The sequence below is a fragment of the Pinus tabuliformis genome, chromosome Q (genome assembly GCF_031772625.1).
Source record: "Pinus tabuliformis cultivar Carrire ecotype Pingquan chromosome Q, CPIR1, whole genome shotgun sequence".
Classification (NCBI taxonomy): Eukaryota; Viridiplantae; Streptophyta; class Pinopsida; order Pinales; family Pinaceae; genus Pinus; species Pinus tabuliformis.
The window spans coordinates 765,203,088-765,210,609 of record NC_142296.1 but is presented as its reverse complement, the minus strand read 5'-3'; positions in this window follow the sequence as shown (position 1 = coordinate 765,210,609).

Sequence of the window (7,522 nt, the reverse complement as noted above, 5' to 3'; positions counted from 1 at the left end):
TTAGGTTTGTAGATGACACAAGCGTCAATTGGCCGCATGGTGACAAGGAATTAGGTAACTTTCTGGATCACCTCAACAACATATCTAATGACATCAAGTTTACAATGGAGGTTGAAGAAAACAACAAAATACCATTCCTTGACATTCTCCTCATAAGAAATGAAGATGGATCATTGGGACACAAGGTGTTCAGAAAGAAAGCGCACACAGATAACTATCTGCATGCCGACTCACACCATCACCCTGCTCATAAAATGGGTGTTCTCAGGACTCCTTTCACAAGGGATTTTAGAATATATGACACCTCACATACGGAAGATGAAATCAAATATTTAAAGAAGGTATTTGAAAGCATTGGATACAAAAAGTTTGACATCATCAAAAACCATGATAAACACACAAGTTACCAACAGGAGGGCATATATTTTGTACATTCAAGGAATCGCTGAGAAGATGGCTAGGTTTCTTAAAAAGAAGGACATTGAGAGCTCTTTTAAACCATTGTTAACCATTAGACAAAGAATGAGATCTGTCAAAGACAAACTTGATCATCTACAACAGAAGGGAGTCTATAAAGTCATATGTTCCTGTTGAAAGTGTTACATTGGTGAGACAGGAAGATCATTCAAGATTAGACTAAAAGAACATGACGCATACATCAGAAATGGAAGAACTCGATCCTCTACCCTAGTAGAGAATTCAGAAAAAAATTGTCACCATATATGTCTTGAAAACACCGAAGTTATCTTCGATGAAATCCATAAATATAAACATAAAATAAGTGAAGTCGTTGAAATTATAAAACATCCTCACAATATGAATAGGGATGGGGGTTGGGAAGTAAGCAGGAACTAGATTCCCTTACTCTCTTAGGATCATGCGTCATCATCTTCTTCTACCCACTGACCTTCCTATCTCCCCTCGCCTGACCTCACCCCCTATCCTTGCACTTTCATTTTCTCGTGACAACCTTTTTTCTCCTGCCCCTTTACCATTCTCCTATAACTTTCCATCATCCCCCCGTATGATTAATCTCTGCCCTTAAATTTGCATCAACCCCTCCCCCACATGATGGTCCCTTTCACTGATTTCGCTTACTTTTTAGCCCTCCCTTATCATTCAACTTATCAAATTTATGTGGTTCCATAGATTAATAATAATAGTTCTATTAGCAACATTAATTATTTTTTCAATAGTAGTAATAAACATTATTACAATTGACATTATAATAAATACTAATAATACAATATTATTATTAAGCTTTGGCCTATTATTATCACTCTTAATAAAATATTAGATTAAATAAAAATATATCTTTAATACTCTAATTAACCTATTAAAAATTACATTCTATATATATACACCAAGTAAATTTACTAATTAACTTAATTAACTTACATGAAAAAAAAGAGACTTATATTCTAAAGCAACTTTATGACCCAAAATTATAAATATAACATTAAAACTATAATGGTAAATCATTAATTAAAATAATAAAAAGTGCTAATTAAAATGAAATATAATATATCTGATCACCCTATTATATAATTCCATTTTTCATGCATACATAAATTAATTTTATATATTAACTTAATGTATTTATAGTATTAAATCACCTTTATAGTATTGACATTAAATGATAAGTGGAATGCATATAGAAATTGAAAATATTAATAATTGAAAATAAAAAATAAAAAATATATTTTTAGGTCTATTGGTCGGCCTTTTTCCTCCTTCGTCTCTTTTCTTTTATTTTTATCTCATCCTTTCGCTTATCTTCTTTGTAGGTTTTTCCTGATGATGATTCATGGTTTTGATTCGAAATGTTGAATTAAAAATGAATACTATGGATACTCCGAAATCTCAATATCAAAATCCTCACCATAGAAACCTACAAACTCTAGTATATACATCATCGCCTTCATCAAAACTCTAAAATTACAATTTCTGAGAATGAACACAAACAATTTCAAAAATCACGACTATTTCTGGCGAAACTTCAAAGTGCAAACATATTTAAAATAAAAAAACACACAGACTGCAAACATGACAACCTAATCCAAGCCCAAGGGAACATAAAATCCTTAATTGCATCTCCACAATGGAAAAATATAACCTAGTCTAGGCCTAAGGTCACGGACAACCCTTACAGAAAAAATAATCTAATCCAAGCCGAGGGGCTCATAAATTCCTTACTTGCATCTCTGCAATAGAAGAGATATGTGGAAAGTATTGACGAAATGAGAGGTTGAAGCCTCTGTCCCGCATCCTCTCCCTTGTGATCCTTGGAGATCAGACTTGAGGAGCCTTACACCAATGGCTCTTGTCGGCTATAACATCCAATATAAGCCTCCAGCTAGGGTTTTAGAGAAAGGCTTTTGTTAGGGTTTTTAGGGAAAAAAACTTGACAAAACAAACAAAAGTCTGCTTGAATGAAAAGGAAAATTGTATAAACTCAAGCTCTTTAAGCTCTTTATGGTGAAAAAGATGAGGTCCCTATTGTCAATTCTAAGTATTGTAAGCTTGTTATCAGCAAGCAATATGATTTCATAGGGATCAAATACTTGACACTCAGATCACAATTAATCCTTCTTAACCACAGGGCCAAGTAACAACAATAAATTTGGCTTGCATTCCACATTTTTAGTTTATGGAAAGCAATTCCACAACCATATTTTGGGAGTTATTCATCTCTCAAGATGACTATATTAAAGCAAGTATCATTCTGAATTGTCCTCTGGTACATTATATGAGGAAATAAACTGACCACAGTCAGTGTAATGTAATCTTAATGAACATCTTATCAAAAAATTATCTGCAATATCCATACCCTTCTGCCTAAAGTTGGGCCCTTCCAACCTATGACTAAGAAAGCACCCGCATATGGTTGTTATAATATTACTAGGGAATGTTTATGGTAAATAAAAAAACACACATAGACATAAAAACCATGAAAATCAAACACATGAATCAACCCCTGAAATTGCACCAAAAATTGCTTTTCTAAGTCATTTTATTATAATATGAAGATGGTTTAATGAGGTGCTAGAAAGAGTGCACTTGGGCTTGCTCAAGGCAAGCTAACTATGCCCAATTGAATAATAAGAAGTCCCTGCCAAATCTGATGTGGCTCTCTCCTGGCTCTGCACTGAAACTGTCAAGAAATATGTTGCTCATTGTAAATAACTATTGCTAGGGTCTCCTCCGGTGCTCAGAAAATTATGGGAAATTAACCCCGCTCTCTCCACCAAAAACCCACGAATAAATTGGCCAAATGTTGACCTCGGAATTTCGGCCCAAATTTCCCCTAGCTACTCTTGTTGTTGGTTGAGTTGGGACCCCTATTTGACCCCTCAAATCTGCCTAGAAAATTATGAAATTTTAGATATGAGATCCTTGTCAAAAGCCCACAATAACCCAGAAAGAGTTTCCCTTGGTTCTAAAATTCAAAATTTGACCCTTCACAACTTGGCCCCCCACCATATTCGAACTATGTTACTGTTGTTGCTCCTATCAATCTCTGCTTTCCAAACTACAACCATCCTCCTCCAATGGCCCTCCAAATGAAATCCCAATATATCAGCTGCTAAATCCTTCTCTCAGGCCTATCAACAATTAGCTCCACTGATGACTACGCAGTCCTGGGACAAGTCTACGCAGGTCGAACCAAAGAAATTTGTCTTGTTGAGAAGGACACTCTCAACTCCCATAAATTCTCTTCCTTTGGACAAGGAATTTCCCAGTAATGGTATAACCTCTAATTTTAGTACCCCAGTTCACTCAAGAACTGTGTGGTTCTTCTTCTGCTTCCAGGTTGAAGCTAAGGCAAGTCATACCACCTGAGACTAGTCCCCCAAGTCTCCACAAATTCGTGACAATACCTCCCTAGGGTGGCACTTGTGGCCCACTGAAGAAAAGGGTGAGATTTCCCATTGGAAACCTATGGTGTTAAACAACACTTGTGACTCAACTAAACATCTAGTGCAACAATGTGTAAATGTCAAATTATCAAAAGGTGCCAATTTTTTCCTTCAACCCTCTATTTATAAGTGTTGCCTCACCTTTCCTTGTGGGTCCCTCATCCAAATATTTTGACCTCCTTTCCACAAAATTGATATTCCCTCCAAGGGGTGCATATTCCATGAAGGGTGGCCCCCATATTCCACTAATATTGAGTTCTCGATTTCTCCTAAGTCCCATGTACCAAAAACGTCTCCAATGCTCAGATTACAAAATTGTGCTATGCTTAGAACATCCCTAATAAACTTAGTTAATCCTGTTAAATAAAAAATCAAAATTTGGGATATCATAGTCCTCCCTGCCAAAAAATGCTTGTCCTCAAGCAATGCCTGAACAAGCACGCTCTCTGGTTGTTGATCCCCACTATCACTGCAAAATATGCCAAGGTCCCAGATGGCCACTGAATCGTCCCCGACCTCTACATTGTCTTGTCACGAAGGAATCACTCAATACCAAGATCACAAGCCATCATGTCCAACATGAAGCCCCCTTTGCTCCATTCACTACCCTACTAGGTATAAGTACCAAAATCCCTCTGCATACCATCAATGAGTATGGAATCATGATAATGTGGCTCAATTTCCAACCTTTCACAAAGTGGCCCGACCAAGTAGTCCATCTCATACACTCCAAGAGTAAACTCTTAAAGATACCACCCAATCCCTGTGGAGACAGAGTCTCGCTCACATGAGCTTCTCTAGATATCATCCTGGTGACCAACCTTCCATGGTCATGAAGTTACCCACGCCATCAATGACTCACTAAAGCCCAATGGAAGATCTAAATAATCTCCCATGTAGTAGCCAACTCATCCCTAAAGGTCGTTGAGTTGTGAAGTATTGTGATACTCGGGTCCCCTGCCAGTCTCATAAGGGTGCCACCATGCTGGCACTGTGCCACTCTGACTCTGACATACTCCCCATCATGACCAGATTGTACCCTCCTTTCCTGGGACCTGATGGCAAAAAATATGTGGAGGTCAAGCTCATCCTGCCCAAGCATCTCCATGATGCCAATGTCTACCCATCCAAAGCTAACCTTGAACCTGTGCAACAACAAGGAAATCCTACCTCGCCATATGATGAAGGCTTCCTAGAACCCCCATGTTTTGGCCCAAGAGTGACCTAGATCACTCTCTTCCATAACTCCGCTCATCATGGGACAGAGTGATCTATTAACCAACTGAACCCTTGGATCCCATAGCCAGACCTGCTGCAGTATTGCTCTGACAACTGCTAGAATCCATTTGTGCCTCATCTCTAGTCCCTCCATGCAATCAATATATAGGCTCCAAATATCATGAATTAATTTGATGCGTGCTAAATGGTCATGTGCTTGCCACTACGTAGTACTAATGACCGTTGGAAACCACATGTGCCAAATAGATACCCCTTGAATGCAGTTAATAGACATATGTCTAATGCTCGTGACCATCTCAGTGTATGTGTATATGTTTTGCTCCATCCAATCATCACCACCAAGTATGCCATCTGCACCCTTGGTAAAGTGTCAATATAGTTTCTGAAGCCCGGATACCCAATGGAAAACTACCTCAGCTATAGATGGTATCCCCTGCTCATGCATGGTCTCGACATGCCCTGAGAAAAGAGTGACACATGTCTCCCATGTGATTAGCTCCCCAAACGTAGGCTCAGTTATGAATGATATGCCACCCCTGCAGATGATCACCTCATCCCCCAACCTGTGGCTATCAACTAATGCACCAACCCAGTACCACTTCTGAGAACTCTCTTCCCCAGTGCACTGAGTGTCATCCAAATATCTCGGTGAGCTCCTCGTCCCCTATTGTTCATGCCCAGAGTGTGAAAATTCAAAAACAAAATTGACCGTGCCTGTGAGGGATGTAGAAGAGGGTCAGACGTGTGCGTCCCCGCGGATACTATCAAGTATCACTCATTTGTGTCTCCTTTGATCATGGGTGAGCTACACCCAAAGGTACTCCCAGTGTCTCTGTTCATGGGTCTCCTTGGAGGCAACACTCCAAGGCCTCGTTATGCAGCATCATACACCCCTGCATACCACCGATCATCCCAGTAGTCCTGGACATTCCACTGTACACCGTGGCCTACCACTGTACACTGTTGGATACCCTCGACTACAGTTATGCCATCCTATACCGTCATGTGTCTCGCCTATGTCACTACACCTATCACTCCCTGTATGTGCTCAATGTGATGTGAGGCAGTCCTCCTACCCCATAGTGTAAACCAGCATGTTATGGTATAACTCCATGCATCTCCTTGCTCCTTTGTAGGCCACTAATCCTCGCTGCATAGCCTTTCACATCACTGGGTGTTATGGTCTAGTATTGCGTCTATATGCATATGGTTGCACCTCATCGTCCATCCTAATAGATCTGAGCACCCTAAATTTGTTCCTGTTAGAGGGGATAAACCTGTTGTGGCGATCCTCGGTGACCCCTCATTCTTAAACCTCCAAGGGAGAACATCATCTTCATACAATGCCTAGTCTGGTGGCCTACCCATGCCACCTCCTCCAACCATCCCTTGCTAGCGAGCACTAATAATCCTACGACACCATGTGCAACCAACATGCCAAATCAACCCATGGAGTCTGCTCATAAACCATCTAGCCACTAGTGCCAACTGAAACTCCCCTAAGGAACACATGCACTCAGGCACTAGGTTGACAGCAATGCCATACCCATCCTGTATGTCTGATGTCAAATAGGAAGCCCTACTTGGATCCCAATGCCAATTTTGGCCTCTAGTACCCTTGATTTCTAGGATCTCCCACTGAGCTTCGCTCCAGACTACATCCATCTCCATGAATCCAGACCCCTCCACTGTGTACCAACTCAAAATATCTCACCATTCAACCCTAAGGGAGGGACTGAATGCATGAAATCCAATACATAGAACAACTCCAACATGCGGATGTTGCACCGTGTGCAACTCAGGCTGTGTCATCTCGCTATCTTGGTCAACACATGAAATCAGAATAGGTATCTCTATCTCTCTCTATCCAATGGGTAAAGGTAACCTAACAGTGTTGCTAGCCCCGTCTATGTATGCCCAAAGAGAGCTACTCTCACTCTCCAATGTGAACTCTAGCTGTGATGGGAATCTGGAATAGGGGCAAAAAATTTGCTCCAAAATCAATGTGCTCAAAATCACTTGAAAACTGAATGACCGCATCCGTCTCGACAATACGATCCCAATGCAACTAGTTTCACTCAAAACAGAGCTCATATGAGAAAGATAGAGACTTTTGTTTGTTTTTTCAAACAGGCAAAATTTTGGGTACCACGCTGACTCGGATGCTGACTAGGCATTCGTACAGCCCAGTCAGCAAAAATAATATTCCAAGGAATATTTGTTGGAATATTCCCAAAATATTCCAACAGGTCGCTCAATGGCATTGTGATAAGTGTCGACATGTTATTGGTCAACAACATTTGAGGTGGAACAATGAGAGTCTGACACATGGAAAGCTCGAAGGGCACCATGTGCCCTCTCAA